This window comes from Ranitomeya imitator, chromosome 6 (assembly GCF_032444005.1).
Source record: "Ranitomeya imitator isolate aRanImi1 chromosome 6, aRanImi1.pri, whole genome shotgun sequence".
Taxonomy (NCBI): Eukaryota; Metazoa; Chordata; class Amphibia; order Anura; family Dendrobatidae; genus Ranitomeya; species Ranitomeya imitator.
Genome location: NC_091287.1, coordinates 422,541,353 through 422,567,249, shown reverse-complemented (window position 1 = coordinate 422,567,249; position 25,897 = coordinate 422,541,353).

Below are 25,897 nucleotides of genomic sequence, written 5' to 3'. Positions count from 1 at the left end.
CAGCTGTGGACATGGATATTCAGGCTCTGTGCTCCTCAATGGATAATCTCGTTGTAAATGTACAAAAGATTCAAGATACTATTGATCAGAAATCGATGCTAGAACCAAGAATTCCGATTCCTGATTTGTTTTTTGGTGACAGAACTAAGTTCCTGAGCTTCAGAAATAATTGTAAGCTATTTTTGGCCTTGAAACCTCATTCTTCTGGTAATCCTATTCAACAGGTTTTGATTATTATTTCTTTTTTGCGCGGCGACCCACAGGACTGGGCGTTTTCTCTTGCACCAGGAGATTCTGCATTGAGTAATGTTGATGCATTTTTCCTGGCGCTCGGATTGCTTTACGATGAGCCTAATTCAGTGGATCAGGCTGAGAAAAATCTGCTGGCTTTATGCCAGGGTCAGGATGATGTAGAAGTATATTGTCAGAAATTTAGGAAATGGTCAGTACTCACTCTGTGGAATGAATCTGCACTAGCGGCTTTGTTCAGAAAGGGTCTCTCTGAAGCTCTTAAGGATGTAATGGTGGGATTTCCTATGCCTGCTGGTTTGAATGAGTCTATGTCCTTGGCCATTCAGATCGGTCGTCGCTTGCGCGAGCGTAAATCTGTGCACCATCTGGCGGTACTGCCTGAGAGTAAACCTGAGCCTATGCAGTGCGACAGGACTATGACTAAAGTAGAACGGCAAGAACACAGACGTCTGAACAGACTGTGTTTCTATTGTGGTGTTTCTACTCATGCTATTTCTAATTGTCCTAAACGCACTAGGCGGTTCGATAGCTCTGCCGTTATTGGTACTGTACAGTCCAAATTCCTTTTGTCCATTACCTTAATGTGCTCTTTGTCATCGTATTCTGTCATGGCGTTTGTGGATTCAGGCGCTGCCCTGAATCTGATGGATTTGGATTATGCTAAACGTTGTGGATTTTTCTTGGAGCCTTTGCGGTGTCCTATTCCGTTGAGAGGAATTGATGCTACACCTTTGGCCAAGAATAAGCCTCAGTACTGGGCCCAGCTGACCATGTGCATGGCTCCTGCACATCAGGAAGTTATTCGCTTTCTGGTACTGCATAATTTGCATGATGTGGTCGTGTTGGGGTTGCCATGGCTACAAACCCATAATCCAGTATTGGATTGGAACTCTATGTCGGTAACCAGCTGGGGTTGTCAGGGAGTACATGGTGATGTTCCATTTTTGTCTATTTGTCATCCATTCCTTCTGACATCCCAGAGTTCTTGTCGGACTTTCAGGATGTATTTGAAGAGTCCAAGTCTGATGCCCTACCTCCGCATAGGAATTGTGATTGTGCTATCGATTTGATTCCTGGTAGTAAATTCCCTAAGGGTCGTTTATTTAATTTGTCCGTACCTGAACACACCGCTATGCGCAGTTATGTGAAGGAGTCCCTGGAGAAGGGACATATTCGCCCATCGTCGTCACCATTGGGAGCAGGGTTCTTTTTTGTAGCCAAGAAGGATGGTTCGCTAAGACCGTGTATTGATTACCGCCTTCTTAATAAGATCACTGTTAAGTTTCAGTATCCCTTGCCATTGATTTCTGACTTGTTTGCTCGGATTAAGGGGGCTAGTTGGTTTACTAAGATTGATCTTCGTGGTGCGTATAATCTGGTGAGAATCAGGCAGGGAGATGAATGGAAAACGGCATTTAATACGCCCGAGGGTCATTTTGAGTATCTGGTGATGCCGTTCGGACTTGCCAATGCTCCATCTGTTTTTCAGTCTTTTATGCATGACATTTTCCGTGAGTATCTGGATAAATTCTTGATTGTTTACTTGGATGACATTTTGATCTTCTCAGATGATTGGGAGTCTCATGTGAAGCAAGTCAGAATGGTTTTCCAGGTACTGCGTGCTAATTCCTTGTTCGTGAAGGGATCAAAGTGTCTCTTCGGTGTGCAGAAAGTTTCATTTTTGGGGTTCATCTTTTCCCCTTCTACTATCGAGATGGATCCGGTTAAGGTTCAGGCCATCCAGGATTGGACTCAGCCGACATCTCTAAAAAGTCTGCAGAAATTCCTGGGCTTTGCTAATTTTTATCGTCGCTTCATCTGTAATTTTTCTAGCATTGCCAGACCATTGACCGATTTGACCAAGAAGGGTGCTGATTTGGTTAATTGGTCTTCTGCTGCCGTGGAAGCTTTTCAGGAGTTGAAGCGTCGTTTTTGCTGTGCCCCTGTGTTGTGTCAACCTGATGTTTCTCTTCCGTTCCAGGTCGAGGTTGATGCTTCTGAGATTGGTGCAGGGGCGGTTTTGTCACAGAGAGGTTCTGGTTGCTCAGTGTTCAAACCATGTGCTTTCTTTTCCAGGAAATTTTCTGCTGCTGAGCGTAATTATGATGTGGGCAACCGAGAGTTGCTGGCCATGAAGTGGGCATTCGAGGAGTGGCGTCATTGGCTTGAGGGTGCTAAGCATCGCGTGGTGGTATTGACTGATCATAAGAACTTGACTTATCTCGAGTCTGCCAAGCGCTTGAATCCTAGACAGGCCCGTTGGTCGTTATTTTTTGCTCGTTTTGATTTTGTGATTTCATACCTTCCGGGCTCTAAAAATGTGAAGGCGGATGCTCTGTCTAGGAGTTTTGTGCCCGACTCTCCGGGGTTATCTGAGCCGGCGAGTATCCTCAAGGAAGGAGTCATTGTGTCTGCCATCTCCCCTGATTTGCGGAGAGTGTTGCAGAAATTTCAGGCTAATAAACCTGATCGTTGTCCGGCCGAGAAACTGTTCGTCCCTGATAGGTGGACTAGTAAAGTTATCTCTGAACTTCATTGTTCGGTGCTGGCCGGTCATCCAGGAATCTTTGGTACCAGGGAGTTGGTTGCTAGATCCTTCTGGTGGCCATCTCTGTCACGGGATGTGCGTGCTTTTGTGCAGTCCTGTGGAATTTGTGCTAGGGCTAAGCCCTGCTGTTCACGTGCCAGTGGGTTGCTTTTGCCCTTGCCGGTCCCGAAGAGGCCTTGGACACATATTTCGATGGATTTCATTTCTGACCTTCCCGTTTCTCAAAAAATGTCGGTCATTTGGGTGGTCTGTGATCGCTTTTCTAAAATGGTCCATCTGGTGCCCTTGGTTAAATTGCCTTCCTCCTCTGATTTGGTGCCTTTGTTCTTCCAGCATGTGGTTCGTTTACATGGCATTCCTGAGAATATTGTTTCTGACAGAGGTTCCCAGTTTGTCTCGAGGTTCTGGCGAGCCTTTTGTGGTAGGATGGGCATTGACCTATCTTTCTCCTCGGCCTTCCATCCTCAGACTAATGGCCAGACCGAACGAACCAATCAGACCTTGGAAACATATCTGAGATGTTTTGTTTCCGCTGACCAGGATGATTGGGTGTCATTTTTGCCGTTGGCTGAGTTCGCCCTTAATAATCGGGCCAGCTCGGCTACCTTGGTCTCTCCATTTTTCTGCAATTCTGGGTTCCATCCTCGTTTCTCTTCAGGACAGGTTGAGTCTTCGGACTGTCCTGGTGTGGATTCTGTGGTGGACAGGTTGCAGCAGATCTGGACTCAGGTAGTGGACAATTTGACCTTGTCCCAGGAGAAGGCTCAGCTTTTCGCTAATCGCAGACGCCGTGTGGGACCCCGACTTCGTGTTGGGGATTTGGTTTGGTTATCTTCTCGTCATATTCCTATGAAGGTTTCCTCTCCTAAATTTAAACCTCGTTTTATTGGTCCGTATAGGATTTCTGAGATTCTCAATCCGGTGTCTTTTCGTCTGACCCTCCCAGACTCCTTTTCCATACATAATGTATTTCATTGGTCGTTGTTGAGGAGATACGTGGCACCTATGGTTCCATCTGTGGAGCCTCCTGCCCCTGTTTTGGTGGAGGGGGAATTGGAGTATATTGTGGAGAAGATTTTGGATTCTCGTGTCTCTAGACGGAAACTCCAGTATCTGGTCAAATGGAAGGGTTATGCTCAGGAAGATAATTCCTGGGTTTTTGCCTCTGATGTCCATGCCCCAGATCTTGTTCGTGCCTTTCATGTGGCTCATCCTGGTCGGCCTGGGGGTTCTGGTGAGGGTTCGGTGACCCCTCCTCAAGGGGGGGGTACTGTTGTGAATTCTGTGGCTGAGTTCACTTCTGTGGTCACAAGTGGTATTGCAGTCTCTGGGCTTCCTCCCTCAGGTGTTTTGGTGAGCTCGTTGGCTGCCTTGCTATTTAGCTCCACCTGAGTCTGTCTTCCTTGCTCCTTGTCAATGTTCCAGTGTTGGATCTGAGCTACTGCATCTTTCCTTGGGCCTGCTGCTCTGCTAGATAAGTGCTTCTAGTTTGTTTTCTGTTTTTTTCTGTCCAGCTTGCTATTGTCTTTTGCTGGAAGCTCTGAGAAGCAGAGGGGTGCACCGCCGTGCTGTTAGTTCGGCACGGTGGGTCTTTTTGCCCCTTTGCGTGGTTTTCGTTTTAGGGTTTTTTGTAGACTGCATAGTTCTCTTTGCTATCCTCGCTCTGTCTAGAATATCGGGCCTCACTTTGCTGAATCTATTTCATTCCTACGTTTGTCTTTTCATCTTGCTAACAGTCATTATATGTGGGGGGCTGCCTATTCCTTTGGGGTATTTCTCTGAGGTAAGTCAGGCTTGTATTTCTATCTTCAGGCTAGTCAGCTCCTCAGGCAGTGCCGAGTTGCATAGGTAGTTGTTAGGCGCAATCCACTGCTGCTTATAGTTGTGTGAGGATAGATCAGGTACTGCAGTCTACAGAGATTCCACGTCTCAGAGCTCATCCTATTGTTTTTGGTTATTGCCAGATCTCTGTATGTGCGCTGATTACTGCACGCTGTGTTGCCTGATTGCCAGCCACAACAAGGGGAAGCGCCAGAACCGGGTGTAACAGAGTCATTGTGTTTTTCATAGGGGCAACAGACTTCCTCTAACCCAGAAGCGTCAAACTATATTCCTCAAGGGCCTCAAACAGGTCATGTTTTCAGGATTTCCTTGTACTGCACAGGTGATAATTTAATCACCTGCAGAGAATGATTCCAGCACCTTGTGCAATGCTAAGGAAATCTTGAAAACACGCATGATTTGCGGCACTTGAGAAATGCAGTTTGAGACCCCTGCTCTAACCCTTTACTGGCATCCACCATACATGTACAGTGCAAGTCAGTCTTGGGTATATGGAGTGGGCTCTCTGAGTGAATGCAACTGATTGTTGGCAGATAATGGCTGTGACACACAGCCAGGACCTGCCTCTATCAGGCAGAAATGAAAAGGAACTCCGACCAAAGCTGCTAACCTGCAAAATGCAGCTGTCAAACTCTGACAGCAACATTGGCAGTGCGCCGGCAAGAGAACTCAACATTCTATGTAACTATGGGTGCCCTCAAGACACAATCACATAGCGTTGATAAGTTACAATGTAAGCTGGAGAGCTGTTGAAGACCTCCTCCATGCCTGTCATCATGGAGCTTCATTCAAACCTAGCCTATGGTTGAGCTTCAAAAGAGCCTGTCATTTTCACTATATGTAACAATAGTGTGGTATTGTTGTATGTTGTACAAGCAATCAGACAATCAAAGGTTCAAGTCCGCTACGGGGATTAATAAATACAGTAAAAAGTAACCAAAATAAAAAAAAAATAAAAAATACACATATGTGCCAGTCATTACACTGGCTACCCATCCACTCCAGAATCCAGTACAAAACTACTACCCTCATCCACAAAGCACTCCATGGCTCAGCACCACCCTACATCTCCTCCCTGGTATCAGTCTACCACCCTACCCGTGCCCTCCGCTCCGCTAATGACCTCAGGTTAGCATCCTCAATAATCAGAACCTCCCACTCCCGTCTCCAAGACTTTACACGTGCTGCGCCGATTCTTTGGAATGCACTACCTAGGTTAATACGATTAATCCCCAATCCCCACAGTTTTAAGCGTGCCCTAAAAACTCATTTGTTCAGACTGGCCTACCGCCTCAATGCATTAACCTAACGATCCCTGTGTGGCCTATTTATAATAAAAAAAAAAAAAAAGGTTCCTCGCATCATGTTCTCATACACTTTATGCAGTATTAGCCCTCTGTGTCTGTACTGCTACATACTTAGGCAGTTAACTGGTTCATGCAGCTTTACATGAACACCTGAGCCCTACACTATAGCTGGTCCGAATAACTAAAGCAATTGTTACCATCCACCTCTCGTGTCTCCCCTTTTCCCCATAGTTTGTAAGCTTGCGAGCAGGGCCCTCACTCCTCCTGGTATCTGTTTTGAACTGTATTTCTGTTATGCTGTAATGTCTATTGTCTGTACAAGTCCCCTCTATAATTTGTAAAGCGCTGCGGAATATGTTGGCGCTATATAAATAAAATTATTATTATTATTATTATTATATGTGGTATCGCCTTATCTAGAAAAACCTGATTTGTCAAAATATAAAAATAAGTAACCCAATAAGTAAACACAATAAACAGAAAAATAGGCATAACCCCAAAATTGTACTTTTATGGTCATCGCAATATTGCAAAAAAACTGTCATATCTATCCCAGAAATGGTTTCAATAAAATTGTTTTCTTTCCCAATGTATATTAGCTCTCAGATAGCTTTATGAACTGAAAAATGAAAATATTACACGCCTTGGAAAATGGCGACACTATATTTGTTTTTTTTTACAAATTTCTAAATTTTTTATTCACCATTAAAATAATTTAAAAAAAATCTGGACACATTTGCTATTGTTGCAAACGTACTGATGAGGAGAATATTATTATCAATTTACCACACAATCTACACTGTAAAAACAATTCCCCAAACAACATTCTCAGAATTTTTAAATTTTATTGCACTTGGAATTTTGAATTATACCCTTAATTTTAAGCTAGATGAAGATGGGTAAAAAATTCCAACTCGTCCGATGAAAAAACAAGCCCTCATATTTTTATGGGGAGGAAAAACAAAAATGCAAAAATGGAAATTGTCCATGTTCGAAAGAGGTTAAACATTATTTGCATAGATAACCATACTAAGATTTCAACACACTTTTTTTTAAAGTGGTGACTAGAGATGAGCGAACTTGTTTGGAAAACGGTCGCCAATTTCAAATTCGGCATGAACGTAGCACATTCTGATTTGTGTTCGGTTTCACAAGCATTTTTACTCAAAGTCGGCAAAATATGATCACAGTTTGTAAATCATTGCATTTTCACCAATGCTTTTGTTATGACTTTGGCTAGTGCTGCTGTATGATGTGGGGAGGGATCAGGGGGACATGTTCGATGAGGGGAGGGGTGTGGAGAGGTTAGAGGAGTGGTGGTGGCCCCTTTTTTTCCTTTTTCTTAACTTTATGTGTGGCGATTCCAGCAGTCAATCAGGGCATTGGCTGCTGAAGTCACATGTCCCTCTCCATATAAAGAGCGAGCATGTTGCTTTTGTGCCATTTTGTCAGTGTAGCAGCGCAGAGAGGCCTCTCCTGCTGCTGCTACTGGGCAGTCAGAAGTTATGTAGATGGTTGATTGTCAGTCAGCTAGTTCAGATACGTAGGATCTAGTGATGAGCGAATATACTCATTACTCGAAGTTTCCCGAGCACGCTCGGGTGACCTCCGAGTATTTTTTAGTCCTCGGAGATTTAGTTTCTATTGCCGCAGCTGAATGATTTACATCTGTTGGCCAGCATAAGTACATGTGGAGGTTGCCTGGTTGCTAGGGAATCCCCACATGTACTTATGCTGGCTAACAGATGCAAATCATTCAGCTGCAGCAATAAAAACTAAATCTCCGAGCACTAAAAATTACTCGGAGGTCGCCCAAGCGTGCTCGGGAAATCTTGAGTAACGAGTATATTCACACATCACTAGTAGGATCATGTGTGGCTGAACTTTGCAGCAGATCGTTTTTGCTCACTGTGTGGTCCAAAGACACCAGGGCACAACTCTTTTGTGCTGCTAATATTCTGCTCGAGTCAGGAGTCTACATGTGAGAATCAAAATTGTTTGTTCCAACAGCATGCTCCAGAAAGCACCGGGGCATTTCAGTGTCTAATAATTTTGTGCTCATATTTTAGCTATATCAAGGAGGCCATATTTGAAAATCTAAATTGTTAGTTCATATACCGTGTTCCAGAAAGCATGAAACATTTCAGTATCCAATAATTTTGTGCTCATGCTTTTCCTCTGCCCAGGATGGCCATACATATAATAGGGACAATTTGGTCTTGTACAGGTGTTTTAGAACTCAAATTTCTATACCTGATAAAATGTGAATAGTTTTGAATTTTGCTGCCTTCTAAAATTAGTTTTCATAGAATCTTCCAATTCCAGTGAAACAGCAGGTTTATAAGACTATGGAAAATTCTATATAAAACATATTAAGATGAACTTTCTTATTTCAGAAATACAGCGTTATGCAGTTTGAATGATTAAAAACACATTTTTTACTGCATTAAACCGAAGACTTTTGGGAATAGAGTAAATGTGTGTTATGCTGTGGACACTGATGATCACAGGTGTATCGAAAGATGAATGACACATTAAGGGCAAGTAATAAGAAGCAAATCTTCATCCATCGCACAGAAGGTCATGGAGATTACAGCAAATATGTCAAACTAAACTAGGGGACTTTAAATGTTTCTGAACAGAGACAGAACTAAGCATAAAAATATCCACTAGGAAATAATTTTCAACAGAGAAAAATGATAGCTGGAGGTGATCCAAAAAAAGACAACTAAATCCAGCAATGACATTTCATTGATACGTATAAGATAAGATGTATCCCAAATCTCCAATCAAGAATGATTTCAAATACAAGACAACACCATCCAATACCTTAGGGTTTACAGCCAGTCGGGCAACTGAGACAAGAATTGGGGTCATAGATTATATAATGATAGCATAATAGGGGTACTTCACATTATAAATGTGTAGTCCAGCAAAAGAGAAAATGAACGACAACTAGGGAACCACAAATCACCACTGTAGACAGACACAGCTATTTATCTCAAATTCTTGCGGTATAGGTATTCAGCTATTACAAAGGTGCTTGCATGAAAAAACAAATGTCCCAATGATTCATGAAGAAAAAAATGCAGCACTCACCAGCTGAAGTGAAAAGTTACATGTCCTTTATTTCACATTCATGCCATGGACAACAGAGAGAATAAGCAGGACATGAGAGGAATGCTGGGGGAGGTGAGAGACGGATGACGGCCGTTTCGCGATTTCTCGCAGCTAAGTTACGTTAAAACCAAGCACACCATTGTTGTTCTTGTGAAATTCTCAATAAGTTTGATATAACCCTCATATAACCCTCTTCCCATAGAGAAAAATAAAGTTGGATCCAAAATGGCCGACTTCAGAATGGCCACCACGGTCACCACCTATCTTTCAGAGTTTCCCCCTCCCATATACTAATGTGCCACAAACAGGAAGTTGATATCACCAACCATTCCCATTTTATTTAGGTGTATCCATATAAATGGCCCACCCTGTAGATGATACCGTACATTGATTACATTTGATAGATGCTTAACATAAGAACCACTTGAGAAGACTACTACCTCTATCAAAATGCTTATATTTTTGTTGATTGTCTATATTTAGTAAGCTTATTAATATTTTTTAACTACTTCCAGACTGGTCATAGATAAATGGTCAGGCGATCCACGGTCTGCTCTGCATTGACGTTCCAAAACATCACTGCATAGTGAAGCAGTTGCATATGAGTGTGGAGTTGTAGGAGCGGGAATCTGGCTCTCAGACACAGTTGGACTCCATATAGAGAAGCAAAAGACTGTTTGTTACTATAACTGTCTTCTCGATTGCTGCCTACACAGCCATATTAGGAGGAACTGCCGATGCTTCTTCTTACGTACTCAGTGATTATGTGACCTAGTAAGCTCTGGTATGCAGCCAGAATGCTGCATTCCTATTGTAACTTGGGCTAATATACCATAACTGTACCAGCATGGTCGTGCAAAACTTTATTTGTCTAATTTGACAGTAATATTTAGCGGTAATAGGACCGCCGTCTTCAGCTGCTCCCGTGATGCTCCTCCTTCCAGTTGCACTTCACTCTGATGCTGCGGTCCTCCTTGGCTCTCAGCACTTTTCTAAGAATTTGTGAAAGATCTTTAAGTCCCAGACATCCCATTTAACATTGCCACTCTATTGGAAAAAATCCTGATAAAGAGCTCTATACCGCTATGGCTATTTAAGCAGTAGCCATTATTTATTCCAGTAAGCAGGTTTATACACATGTGAGGCAAACCTAGATTCATCCAGACTTCTAGTTAGGGAAGCTTTTTTAAGTGTTATCCTGAAACACATTTCCATTTCTAAAAATTCCAGTGGCATAGGCGAACCTGAACACCTGAACTCAGTAGATAAAAGTATTTTAATGTACCATATGTAGTGTACAATTAGACATAAAATATATAACCAATAAATATTGCTTCAACTTCAATTTAATTTTTTGAATGATAAAAAGACATCAAAAGCAAATATTAATGTTCAGTACCGCATAAAAGTGAAGCTGCACATAAAATTCTACCTTCTGTTTCCATATACTGAATCCCACTTTACTGACTAACATTCTGCTATTTGAACTAAAGCAAATTGAGAACTAAATTAATTTCCACCCATGTAAATATGTAACATATTTCACAGAAGTGCTGACACAAAATACATAAAAGAAAAAGTTTGTTAAATCTAAATTAAAAAAGTTGTAATGTGAAAATAAGAAGCACAGCAGGGACACCAAAATGTCTTTCTCAATATTTGCACTTATAAATAAATTTCATCCATTTCAGCTATATTTTGAAATTGTTAATGTAATTTTTCTAAATTCTTTTTCTAAATTAGCAAATGTATTTTCAGTATGTGTGACTTATAACTATTTACTTTATTATTATTATTATTATTATTATTATTATTATCATTATCATCTATCTTCTGGTCCCCAATCCAAATTTACCTTTATGTGAATTTTAAGGATTACAGTTTCTTACAGTTCCTATCAAAACCACAGAATGAACACCTATACATATGTACCAGAAAAATACCCTGACAGATTATTGAAAAATCATATTTTTGCTTTTCAATGCTGATGATCTCATGCCAATCATTTCGGGATATGTTGAGCCACGAAGATAGGTCAAGAAAGACACATCTGTATATATCCAACAAGTCACTCAAATGCCATACCAGGATTATCCAGCTCACTATTGTGGAATCAGTATGTGGACACTGTCTATGCCTAGACTGGACAAGTAGAGATAAGAAGAGATAAGTCCACCTCCGCAAACAATCTTCTTTTATTTAGTGTGAGTGAAAAACAGATAGACCTTCTTGCTGGTAACAACAGTAAGGGTATGTGCACACGTCAGTATTTCTGGCAGAAATTTTCCTGACAAAAAACGGACATTTCTGCCAGAAATTAGCACGCGTTTTTTTGCGTGGTTTTTGCGCATTTTTGACACGTTTTTGTGCGGATTTTTTGCGATTTTTTTGTGTTTTTTCCAGACACTCCAATTTAATGGGAAATCCGCAAAAAATCCGCAAAAATAATGAACATGCTGCTTCTTTTTGCGGAATGTGTTTTTTTTGCAGAAAGAAATGCATACATGTGCACAAAACATGCGGAATGCCTTCTAAATGATAGGATGCATAATGTATGCGTTTTTTAAGCGATTTAATAGCATTTTTATTGGGAAAATCCGCAAAAAAAACGCAAAAAATCCTGAACGTGTGCACATACCCTAACAGCTAATTGTCTTGTAGGCTGACTTTAGTTACTAAGCAAAGTCATAAGCTTTTATTAAGGAAGAAATATCAGTATTTGCAGGTAAATCCCAAGAATCTTAACTTTATTAATATATTTTAACCTTAAAATTATGCACTAGAAATATTTGAGTTAAAGTAGTGATCATGCTGGGGGGACACTTTCTTGACTTTGGGTCAATGATCCACATAAAAGCAAACAGTGCTGGGCTTCCTTCTAGGCTATATACAGTACAACAATAGATTGTTTTAGACTTGGCAAAAAATGAAGGTGAATTCCAGCTTTTCTTTACTTTGTTATTTGCTTTTTGTCCACTTTATTATGGGATTCTCATCAATAGCAAAGGAATCTTTGTTCAAACCTTCAATTCATAGCAAAAGCAGTTTTGAAAGAGTATCTCTTGGAGAAGCTGTCCTGAATTATCCAAACAACTTATTGATTTAGTGTTCAGTTACTCTAGAAGATAATCTTTTCAATGATGAACAAAGCAGTTGTAACTCACAGCTAGCAAACAATGTCAGACAAGTGTTTATACAGGACAAGACTCATGTATGAAGTGGTTAAATTGTGAATGTTACATCGGAATATGGAACATCTTGCACTGTGTTCACACAGACAGATACCCATTTAGGACTTGAATTTCCACATCCCCTTTTAATATGTCAAATTGTTAAATGGGCAAACTATTCCGTCACTATTACACAATTTTCTAAGTTTGAACGTGAATTTTTTCTCTCGCCTAAACAATTTCATGCACGATGAACGAATGCTTTTCGGCACATGGCTTAGTCGTTCCACCCATTCACATTATACGTGACCATTACAATCTGATGGATCATTGGCCAGTGTAAATGTGAATTTATTTGCTTCGAAAGATAAAAATGAGACACAGAATCTTCTAGTGCAACAAACACAATGTAAGGAAAAGATGTAGGTAAATAAGTGGTGGATGTGCTCAGCTTCTGTGGTTGTGCAACTTCATGCACAACCTTGGTAAAGGCTATTATGATTATACAATTATAATTTTAAAGCTGCAGCTATTTTTTGAGCAATGGTGGAACAATTCAGCAAAATGCACAACAATATAGAAAAAAGCAACACATGGGCACTGCTGATAATGAACATCTAGAGGATAGAGTATTTAGTCAAGTTTCAATTTTGGTATTATATTCAATGCCAGTATGGGGCCCCAAAATTTCTAGTGGCAGCCCTGCCTCTGGATTGCTTTCAAGGTCACTTACTAGAGCATACTTTTAGTTGCTTTACAGCTCTTTGGAAGTTAACCAGACTCAATAATGTACCAACTGATCTTGGTACTTTGTTTCCAGAAGACTTTGCAATATGATCTCTTTTTGGAGCCCAATCGTTGTTGCTAGAGACAGATTTTATTGGTTAATTACAAATTCCTTGTCAGAGTGTATTAATTATTAGAATTGAGTATATCCGGCAAACTTAAAATACACCCGTTTGTGTAAATCTTCCATGAAAAATTCTCTCCAGATTCCAGAGCATAATAAACGCATGATGTAGAATATGTAAAGATTATTATACTCACCTTACCGCTCACCTTTCCAGCTCCTCCACTTCTTGGCATCACTTCTAATTGCTGCCACGAGTGCTGAAACCTCAGGATGGCATTAAACAAGCGTGTGTAAGGTCACACTTTCATTTCATTATGATATGTGAAGTGACCATGCACAAGAAGGCGCAGAGCCATCCCGGGTCTTATCAGAGCAAAAAATATTAGCTTAGCATGAAGAGGATCAGGAATTCTGCACTCATAGTGGCAGTCAGAAGATGTGATAAGGACCAGACAGGTGACAATAAGGAGATCAGTGAGGTGAGTGCTAAGGGGAGTATAAATATGTTTGTTAAACTTTTGATGGCTCTATAGTTCAACAAAATGGCAGTCAGCATCGGCCATTTTGCTGAATCCAGGCAGAAGTGAGTTGCAAAAAATTCACATTTTGACAAATGTGGATATTTCTAATATTTGAGTAGATTCCATGTACTGTATACTGAAATATATTCGCTCATCTCTATTACTAATATGTCCTGTGTGCACAATGATAATAGCAATAATAGCATGATTTATGCACATGTTCTGTGTAGCTTGATGGCAAGCTCTCAGAATTATTTCCTCTGGTCCATCTGAGGCGCTTTAAGCTGACATTGGCTTCTAGAGTAATTATGTCTGATTTTTGACCAGCACACAATGAACTGAAATTATCTGGGCTATCTGTGCAGTTCTTTATTAATTTCTTACAATATTTTTTTTCTTATTATTTCTACAGGAATTGTAGACAATCTGAGTCCTAGAACAATGTTGTGTATTTTCTATTCTTTGGATGGCTCCATTTATTTTTTTTTCATGAATGTCTTGTATCCTTTGAAGTTGTAGTAAACAGATTAATGTATTCCCTAGTGGTTCTTTTCTTATGATTTGGCCATCTGGCATCATTTATTTCACTTGGCATGTGAGTTTATTTATATCGCTACTGATGTATGCCTTAATACAACATCAAATTCTGCTTTCCCACCACTTTCAACGTTCTGTTACCAAAAACAAATAATAGATATAGACTGGCTGCCTCTAAACGATTAAAAAACCTTTCAAGTGAATTACTACCACCCTGTTATCTGCAATTAGAGAGATATGTCTCCTTTATTTTAGGAACAGGACAAACTGGTTCATGGGTAATACTGTATCTGTGGCAAAGCAGCATTATTGAAGTTTATAGGGTTAAGTAGGGTTGCCAAATTGATTTTTAATTTTTTATGGATAGCTTCTCAAAAAACTCACATACAGCCAACTTTTTAAATGAACACAATAGATGGCTGTAATAAATAAATAATATCGATGATAAGTAGAGATGAGCAAACCTGAACAGTAAAGTTCAATGTTCGTACCAATCAGCTACTGTTTGGGCACAGACACCGAACACGGACTTCACCTGGAAGTCCGTGTTAATCTTCGGGATTGGCCCCCTGAACACCGGGTTTTTGTCGCGCTGTCACGTGTATTACAGCATGGCAAACACTGCTTCTGATCAGCGGTAAAATCATTACCGCCGGTCAGACAGCCGCACTTTACGTGCTGTCAAATGACAGCGTGCGCCTGCAGCTGTGATCGGAGGTAAAAAGTTTACCTCTGGTCACTAGTGTTGGGTGATGGGACTACTGCTCCCATCAGCCCACGCCTGCTGCCGGTCATAATAGCAAGAGCAGGTGCAGATGATGGGAGTATTCATCAGCCGGCGCTTGCGCTCTAAATAAATAATGTGAAAAAACGGTGTGACAGCTTGGAAACCGTAGCATTCTGACTGGTGGTAATGATTTAACCGCTTATCAAAAGCAGTGTTTACCGCGCTGTTATGCACATGACAGCGTGGCAAAGACTGGATGTTTGGGCCCCCATTCAAGCAAATGGGGTCTGGGTTTGGGTCTGGGTAATGTTCTGGTACCTGAACCCGAACTTTTTTTACTGTTCAGCGGAACCCACTGGACCTGAACATCCAGGGGTCCTCCCATCTCTAATTATAAGTGATATATGTCTACAGACCATAAATAACTGCATTCACTCTGAATTGTACGATAGATACAGTCATAAACAGTCATAATAATCTGTATAAGTTTCTCCAGCTTCAAAAAAATCATGGACACATCAAATTATTTTACAGACAGTCCAGGAATTTCTGAATGGTTAGCAACATTTGGGGATAAGCTGAATTACCAGACACAACCTGTGGCCAGTAGTGTTGCTGTCTTTAGAAGAAATCAGATGTGTTTCCTAATCTTGTAGAAACAATTTAATGCTGGCCTTCTTGCCAGAAAAGTGTTATAAAAGAAATCTGTTTGGCCTTAATTTCTGAACAAATTATTCGTATGGTGTGCATTGTGTGGTGAAAGTCAAACTGAATCATGATTCATCAAATAAGTATGATTACAGAAATATCAGATGTGTTTAGATTTCTTTTACTTAGATGGAGAAAAAAATTCTGAATTTTCTTTTAATTATTTTGGTTTGTGTCACCAATTTCCGAATCCCGTAACATTTTCATTTTTCCATCGGTTGAGCTGTATGAGTGTTTTTTGTGTGAAGAGTTGAGAGTTATAGTCATACCATTTTATGTTGTACACAAGGTTTTTTTTAATCATTTCTATTGCATTTCTGTTAAGGAAGAGCAATGACTGCATTTCTAGCGTTTCAATTCTTCTTTCTCATTATGGCTTTTTCTGATTGGGTTAATTAATTTTACAATTTGATAGACTTAATTTTTGCGAATGCAGTGATACCAGATATGTTTATTTTTTATTTTAGGTGGGAATGTGGGGTGATTTAAGCTATTTTTTTTATTTTTTAGCATTTTAAAAAATGTTTCTTTGCTTTTTTTTTACTTTATTTTTCAGTCCCCTAAAGGAATTTAAACCTGTGATCATTTGACAGCTTACATTATATACTGTATACATAGCTGAGCTTCAGAGGAGTACCATGATAGTGGCAAAGGTTGGCCTTCAAGCAGGCCCCCACCTGCCATGGTAACCAATCGGCAACCTATGATCTAGTCACATGGCGCCACTGGGAGTCAGTAAGCGTGAGCAGCAGCGTTTATTCAATTTGTCATAGATTTAAAGCGGTATTTAAAAGAGTCATGGCCAGATCCCCTTCATACACGTTTGATAATAAACCCGGTATTTGCTGTATCTGGAAAGAACTCAGCTTCGGCACCCCTCCATACACGATCTTGCCTGCAATCACATACTTGTAAAGGGGTTAAATATCTGATTTATCAACACGTGTGAATTGTCATCCAAATTTATATCGTTCTCATACGCTTTATGCAGGTAATAGCCCTCTGTGTCTGTACTGTTACATACTTAGGCTGTTAACGTGTTCATGCAGCTTTACATGAACACCCGATTCTTACACTATGGCTGGTCCGAACAACAAAAGCAATTGTTACCATTCACCTCTCGTGTCTCCCCTATGTCCTCATAGATTGTACGCTTGCGAGCAGGGCCCTCATTCCTCTTGGTATCTGTTTTGATCTATGTGTTTATGGTTATTCTGTAATGTCTATTATCTGTACAAGTCCCCTCTAAAATGTAAAGTGCTGCGGAATATGTTGGTGCTATAGAAATATTATTATTATTATATTGAGTCTTAAAGGTTAGGATTTAATCTCTATATAATTACATCAGGACAGTTGTGACTTATAGACTTGATATATTTTAACACTGTCCATGGATTTAATTCCTAGAAATGAAGAGACAATGTGTTTGGAAGGGAAATTTAAGATTATATGTACTCCAGTGAACAGTTGGGATCACCTAATAACCTCCATTGTTAAATCCATAAAAAGTACCGTATGCCAACAAAAGATTACCAATGACAGCGAAAAAGATAAAATTGTCCTTTTAACATATTTTTGTGAACCATTGTGTTTCTGTCATAAAGAATAATGGAACATGTTTAATTCTAATAGAAAAAAATGGAAGCATCTCCTTATTGCTCAGCAAGGAAAAGCTTTACCTTAGTGTAATGATTCTCTAATGAAAGCTGTAAAAAGCTCTTTATGGCTTTCAGCTAATGAAACATAATCAATTTGCTGCTCAACTATGAATACATTTTCTCGCTTTTTTTACATTCAAGAGCATTAGTGTTGAGCGATACCGTCTGATACTTGAAAGTATCGGTATCGGATAGTATCGGCCGATACCCGAAAAATATCGGATATCGCCGATACCGATATCCGATACCAATACAAGTCAATGGGACATCAAGTATCGGAAGGTATTCTCATGGTTCCCAGGGTCTGAAGGAGAGGAAATAAAGAATTAAAATAAAAAATATTGATATGCTCACCTCTCCGGCGGCCCCTGGACATCATGCTGCTAACCGGGAGGCTTCTTTGTATAAAATGCGCGCCTTTAGGACCTGGGAATGACGTCCCGGGTTCTGATTGGTCGCGTGCCGCCCATGTGACCGGCACGCGACCAATCAGAAGCCGCGACGTCATTCTCATTCACAAAAACTCCTAATTCTAGGAATTGAGGACCTGCGAATGACGTCACGGCTTCTGATTGGTCTTCTTTATTTTACACATCCCTATTGATCCGATACCGATACCCGATATCACAAAAGTATCGGATCTCGGTATCGGAATTCCGATACCGCAAGTATCGGCCGATACCCGATACTTGCGGTATCGGAATGCTCAACACTAAAGAGCATTTTAGGTGTAGTTTCCTCTACATACTTCCACAAACTGTTAAATACATTTAATGGAGTAAAATGTTTAGTAATGTTGGCTTGATTCTTTCATTATGTTATACAGAAGGCGAAAATATATGAAAATGACTTTTCTGGTAAAGACTAGGCATGTCCTGTTCCGTACAATACTTGGAATCAGGGTAACCCTTAACTATAGTCAGTCATTGATTAAGTCACAATTAGTGTTGAGCGATACCGTCCGATATTTGAAAGTATCGGTATCGGATGGTATCGGCCGATATCCGAAAAATATCGGATATCGCCGATACCGATATCCGATACCAATACAAGTCAATGGGACACAAATATCGGAAGGTATCCTGTAATGGATCCCAGGGTCTGAAGGAGAGGAAACTCTCTTTCAGGCCCTGGGATCCATATTCATGTGTAAAATAAAGAATAAAAATAAAAAATATTGATATACTTACCCTCTGACGCGCCCTGGTCGTCACCGCTGCAACCGCCTTGCTTTCATTCTGAAGAATGAGCGCGTTAAGGGCCTTCGATGATGTTGCGGCTTGTGATTGGTCGCATGAGCGGTCACATGACCGCTCAGCGACCAATCACAAGCCGCGATGTCATCGAAGGCCCTTTACGCGCTCAATCTTCGGAACGAAAGCAAGGCGGTTGCAGCGGTGACGACCAGGGCGCGTCAGAGGGTAAGTATATCAATATTTTTTATTTTTATTCTTTATTTTACACATTAATCTTAATCCCGATACCGATTCCCGATATCACAAAAATATCTGAACTCGGTATCGGAATTCCGATACCGCAAATATCGGCCGATACCCGATACTTGCGGTATCGGAATGCTCAACACTAGTCACAATTAGATCAGATTACAAATTCATCTTGAAATAGTCATCCCTGGGCCATTGTAACTAGAAGTCAATTTCAACTTTCACCAATGTCAAAGAAAGTGCTGATTGGTAGAGCACCAAATCTATGGACGATTTGGCCAATCAGGACAGAGCATTAAACTGGTATAATACGAGTGTGTCATTGTAACACACTAAAAACAAGTAGATTCAAGCAACAAATGATGGATTACTGATTGTCCAAGCACTAGGGCTTCTCTGGGGTACAGTACTGAAGCACATGTCCTTTATGGCCTCTACCTGTACTGTCAAGGTGACTGCCCATTAATTCAGCAATTTATCACTTGTCTGATTGCTAATCTCCATTGCTAGAAAAGCACTATTCAAATATTGTTCACTTTGTATTATTTCAGGATGACAAGTAATTGTGCTTATTATGTACTAGATGGTGTCCCGATTCTAATGCATAAGGTATTCTAGAATATGTATGTATGTAAGTACATCCCGCTGTGAGTGGGGGTTAAATTCCGCGCCAATATCGCTGATTGGTCGCGCTTGGCTGGCCAATCAGCAAAGCGTGGTTCAAATCTGGCGCCAATTCGCGGCCAGACTACGGCAATATTGCTGATTGGTCGCGGCCGGCCGTGCACGACCAATGACCGAAGCGGTGTTTAAATACCACGCCAACATCGCTGATTGGTCGCGGACAGCCGTGGGTAACCAATCACTGAAGCAGTGCTTAAATCCCGTGTCAATATCGCTGATTGTTCACGGCTGGCCGGGCGTGACCAATCAGTGATATAGCCACATAGTATATAGCACAGCCACGTAGTATATAACACAGCCCATAGTATATAGCACAGCTACGTAGTATATAGCACAGCCACGTAGTATATAGCACAGCCACATATTAATAGCACAGTCACGTAGTATATAGCACAGCCATGTAGTATATAGCACAGCCACATAGTATATAGCACAGCCACATAGTATATAACACAGCCCACATAGTATATAGTACAGCCATGTAGTATATAGCACAGCCACATAGTATATAGCAGCCACGTAGCATATAGCACAGCTGCATAGTATATAGCAGCCACGTAGTATAAAGCACAGCCACATAGTATATAGCACAGCCACGTAGTATATAACACAGCCCACATAGTATATAGCATAGCCACGTAGTATATAGCACAGCCCACATACTATACAGCACAGCCACATAGTATATAGCAGCCACGTAGTATATAGCACAGCCCATAGTATATAGCACAGCCACTTAGCATATAGCACAGCTATGCAGTATATAGCACAGCCAAGTAGTATATAGCAGCCACATAGTATATAGCACAGCCACATAGTATATAGCACAGCCCATAGTATATAGCACAGCCACATAGTATATAGCACAGCCACGTAGTATATAGCACAGACACATAGTATATAGCACAGCCATGTAGTATATAGCACAGCCATGTAGTATATAGCACAGCCACATAGTATATAGCACAGCCACATAGTATATAACATAGCCCACATAGTATATAGCAGCTACATAGTATATAGCATAGCCACATAGTATATAGCACAGCCACAAAGTATATAACACCGCCCATGTACTATATAACACAGACAGCCACGTAGTATATAGCAGAGCCACGTAGTATATAACACAGCCCACGTACTATATAACACAGACAGCCATTTAGTAAATAGCAGAACCTCGTAGTATATAACACAGCCCAAATACTATATAACACAGACAGCCACGTAGTATATAGAAGAGCCGCATTGTTTATAGTACAGCCACGTAGTATATAGCACAGCAACGTAGTATGTAGTATCAACATAGTATATAGCAGCCACATAGAATAAAGCGCAGCCATGTAGTATATAGCACAGCCACATAGTATATAGCACAGCTCGTAGTATATAGCACAGCCACATAGTATATAGCAGCCACATATTATGTAGCATCCACATAGCATATAGCAGCCACATAGTATATAGCACAGCCACGCAGTATATAGCACAGCCACGTAGTATATAGCACAGCCATATAGTATATAGCACAGCCACATAGTATATAACACAGCCCATGTACTATATAACACAGATAGCCACGTAGTATATAGCAGAGCCTCGTAGTATATAACACAGCCCACGTACTATATAACACAGACAGTCACGTAGTATATAGCAGAGCCACGTAGTATATAGCAGCCACTTAGTATATAGCACAGCCACATAGTATATAGCAGCCACGTAGTATGTAGCATCCACATAGCATATAGCAGCCACATAGTATATAGCACAGCCACGCAGTATGTAGCACAGCCACATAGTATATAGCACAGCCACATAGTATATAACACAGCTCATGCACTATATAACACAGACAGCCACGTAGTATATAGCAAAGCAACATAGTATATAGCACAGCCATGTAGTATATAGCACAGCCACATAGTATGTAGCATCCACATAGTATATAGCAGTCACGTAGTATATAGCAGCCATGTAGAATATAGCAGCCATGTAGTATATAACACAGCCCACGCAGTAAATGACACAGCCCACACAGTATATAACACAGCTCACGTGATATATTTCAGTCACACAGTTTATAACACAGCCCACGTAGTATACAGCAGTGAGGGCACCATATCTCTGTTAAAAAAAGAATTAAAATAAAAAATAGTTATATACTCACCCTCCAACGTCCACCAAAGTTGTCCGTATGAGTGCGAGGCTGCCGCCAGCTTCGGTTCCCAGTGATGCATTGCGAAATTACCCAGATGACTTAGGCTGCTTTCACTCATCAGGTTTTTGGTTTCAGGCACAATCCGGCAGTTTCAGGCACAATCTGGATCAGTTTTTTTTCTTACGCCTGATCCGTTTTTTTTCCCATAGAGTTGTATTTGCGCCGGATTGTGCCTGAAGGACATGCGTTTCATCCGTTTTGTGCCGGATCCATCCTTTCAGGCTTTTTTGCTGGACACAAAAAACGTCTCCTGCAACGTTTTTTGTGTCCGGCGAAAAATCCTGAAGGGACGTTTCCGGCAATAAACGAATGGAACTGATGTGTGAAAGAACGTTTCCGGTGACCGAATCCGTTTTTTACACATTGAGCATGCCCAGAAGCTTTGTTTTTGCTTCTGGCATGGAATCTCTCTCTCTCTCTCTCTTTCTCTCTCTCTCCCCATCAGTTGTTCACTATCCGTTTTTTAGCAAATTTGCCGGATTTAGCCTGAAACCAAAAACCTGATGTTTGAAAGCAGCCTTAGTGGTCTTGCAAGACTGCTAAGTCATCTGGGTAATTTCGCAATGCATCTCTGGGAACGGAAGCTGGCGGCAGCCTCGCCGCTCGCGCGCATCGGTGGACGGCGGAAGGTGAGAATAGCACCATTTTTAATTTTTTTTTAAATTATTTTTAACATTATATCTTTTTACTATTAATGCTGCATAGGTAGCATCAATAGTAAAAAGTTCGTCAAACAGTGTTATTAGCAGAGTTAACAGACTGCGTTACACCGGGTTATGCCACGGTGTAACGCAGTCGGCTTAATGGACTGCTAAAACGCTATGTGGGCGGCGGGCACTGACTGGGGGGGAGTATGGAGAGGGCACTGACTGCAGGGGAGTAGGGAGTGGCCATTTCACGGCCGGACTGTGCCCGTCGCTGATTGCGACTTGGGATTTCCGTGACAGATAAACAGACAGACAGACAGACAAACAGATGGAAGTGCCCCTTAGTCGATTATATATATAGATAAAGAGGGGCAATGTAGGGGCTTTTTCTGTATATAGAGGGTTGACACCACTTTGAAGGCAAAAAAATGTTGCAGAAAACTGTCTCAACACAGAGCTTGACATATTCAATGAATACTGCTGTAAAATATTGAATTATAGATTTTACATTAAGATATTTTGTGTTCAGTTTAAGGACATCTATCAGAAGGTTTTTGCTTCCAAATCTGAGAGCATCATAATGTAGAGACAGAGACCCTTATTCCAGCGATGTGTCACTTTTTGGGCTGCTTGCTGTAGTTTTGATTAAAAAAACAAAACAATTTTTTTATCAGCAGGAGCTTATCACTAGAGGATTTGTAATACTGCTGCCATGTAGTCTTCCATAATTCATAAGCTCTATATAGCCTTGACACCAACTTTGATTGGCAGCTTTCTGTCTATGTGCAGTGTACACAGAAAGCTGACAAACAGTGGTGTGGGCAGGTTATACTGCGCTCAGAATTCAGAGGACTGGTAGATCTGTGGCAAATAAACAGTAATTTTATCAAAACTGCAGCAAGTAGCTCAGTAAGTGACACATCACTGGGAGCAGGTTCTCTGCCCATAAATCATGCTGCTCTCCAATAGGGTGCAAAAGTGGAGTCATACATTATCTTTAACCCCTTCCCAACATGCGTTGTACATGTAAGGCACTGTGGGAGCTGCATTCCCTCAAAGCGCAGTACATGCATGACGACGCGATCATGGGGGCTCACGCTGAGCGCCACCGGGATTGGGTGCTGGTGTAAGCTCTGTGTGTGAGCTGACACCCTCCAGCAATGTCTATGATTGGTGCTAGCACCGATCACGGGCGTTTAACCCCCCTGATGCCAACATCAATATTGAAAGCAACATTGAGAAGATGACAAGGTGAGGGGGCTACCTGTGTGCTTCCATCAGGATAACGCAATGCAATAGCGTGGTCATGATGGACTTCATTGAGACTCCCGGGCACAAGATGACAGCAGGGTCCTTCAGGGAAGGTGGACTGTGAGTGCCTGCTAAATGTTTCCCTGCCTGTCAGATGCTGCTCCGATGCTCTGCAGTGCACAAGCATTGCAGAGTTTCAGCTCCACAATCTGTCACAATACAATGATGTCCCATCCTAGGACAATGTAAAACAGTAAAAAAAAATGAAAAGTGTAAAAATTATATTTAAAAAATATATATTATTCCATTAAATACATTTAAATATGTAAGAAAGAAGAACAAAAATGTACACATATTTGGTATCGTCACATCCCTAACGACCCTCTCTATAAAACGGTCCCACTAGTTAACCCCTTCAGTGAACTGTAAAAAAAAGGCAAAAAACAATGCTTTATCATTATAACACCAAACAAAAATTTGCAACAAAACGCGATCGAAAAGACGAATTTAAATAAAAATGCTACCGCTAAAAATGTCATCAAGTTCCGCAAAAAACAAGCTGTCAGACAGCTCCAGCAGCAGAAACACAAAAGTTATAGCTCTCAGAGTAAAGTGATGCAAAAATAATTATTATTTCCATAAGATAGTTTTTTATTGCGTAAAAGTACCAAAACATAAAAAAGACATAAATGAGGTATCACTATAATCATACTGACCCGAAGAATAAAGCCTCCTTATCAATTTTACCAAATGCAGAATTGTGTATATATATATATATATATATATATATATATATATATATATATATATATATATATATATACAGTACAGACCAAAAGTTTGGACACACCTTCTCATTTAAAGATTTCTCTGTATTTTCATGACTATGAAAATTGTACATTCACACTGAAGGCATCAAAACTATGAATTAACACAAGTGGAATTATATACTTAGCAAAAAGTGTGAAACAACTGAAATTATGTCTTATATTCTAGGTTTTTCAAAGTAGCCACCTTTTGCTTTGATGACTGCTTTGCACACTCTTGGCATTCTCTTGATGAGCTTCAAGAGGTAGTCACGGGGAATGGTTTTCAATTCACAGGTGTGCCCTGTCAGGTTTAATAAGTGGGATTTCTTGCCTTATAAATGGGGTTGGGACCATCAGTTGTGTTGAGCAGAAGTCTAGTGGATACACAGCTGATAGTCCTACTGAATAGACTGGTAGAATTTGTATTATGGCAAGAAAAAAGCAGCTAAGTAAAAAAAAACGAGTGGCCATCATTACTTTAAGAAATGAAGGTCAGTCAGTGTGAAAAATTGGGAAAACTTTGAAAATGTCCCCAAGTGCAGTGGCAAAAACCATCAAGCGCTACAAAGAAACAGGCTCAAATGATTACCACCCTAGGAAAGGAAGACCAAGAGTCACCTCTGCTTCTGAGGATAAGTTTATCCGAGTCACCAGCCTCAGAAATCGCAGGTTAACAGCAGCTCAGTTTACAGGCCAGGTCAAAGCCACACAGAGTTCTAGCAGCAGACACATCTCTACAACAACTTTTAAGAGGAGACTTTGTGCAGCAGGCCTTCATGGTAAAATAGCTGCTAGGAAACCACTGCTAAGGACAGGCAACAAGCAGAAGAGACTTGTTTGGGCTTAAGAACACAAGGAATGGACATTAGACCAGTGGAAATCTGTGCTTTGGTCTGATGAGTCCAAATTTGAGATCTTTGGTTCCAACCACCGTGTCTGTGTGACGCAGAAAAGGTGAACGCATGGACTATACTTGCCTATTTTTCACCGTGAAGCATAGAGGAGGAGGTGTGATGGCGTGGGGGTGCTTTGCTGGTAACACTGTTGGGGATTTATTCAAAATTGAAGGCATACTGAACCAGCATGGCTACCACAGCATCTTGCAGCGGCATGCTATTCCATCTGGTTTGCGTTTAGTTGGACCATCATTTATTTTTCAATGACCCCAAACACACCTCCAGGCTATGTAAGGGCTATTTGACCAAGAAGGAGAGTGATGGGGTGCTACGCCAGATGACCTAGCCTCCACAGTCACCAGAACTGAACCCAATCGAGATGGTTTGGGTGAGCTGGACCGCAGAGTGAAGGCAAAAGGGCCAACAAGTGCTAAGCATCTCTGGGAACTCCTTCATAGTTGTTGGAAGACCATTCCCAGTGACTACCTCTTGAAGCTCATCAAGAGAATGCCAAGAGTGTGTAAAGCAGTCATCAAAGCAAAAGGTGGCTACTTTGAAGAACCTAGAATATAAGACATAATTTCAGTTGTTTCACACTTTTTTGTTAAGTATATAATTCCACATGTGTTAATTCATAGTTTTGATGCCTTCAGTGTGAATGTACAATTTTCATAGTCAAAATCCTTGATACCTAAGGTCTA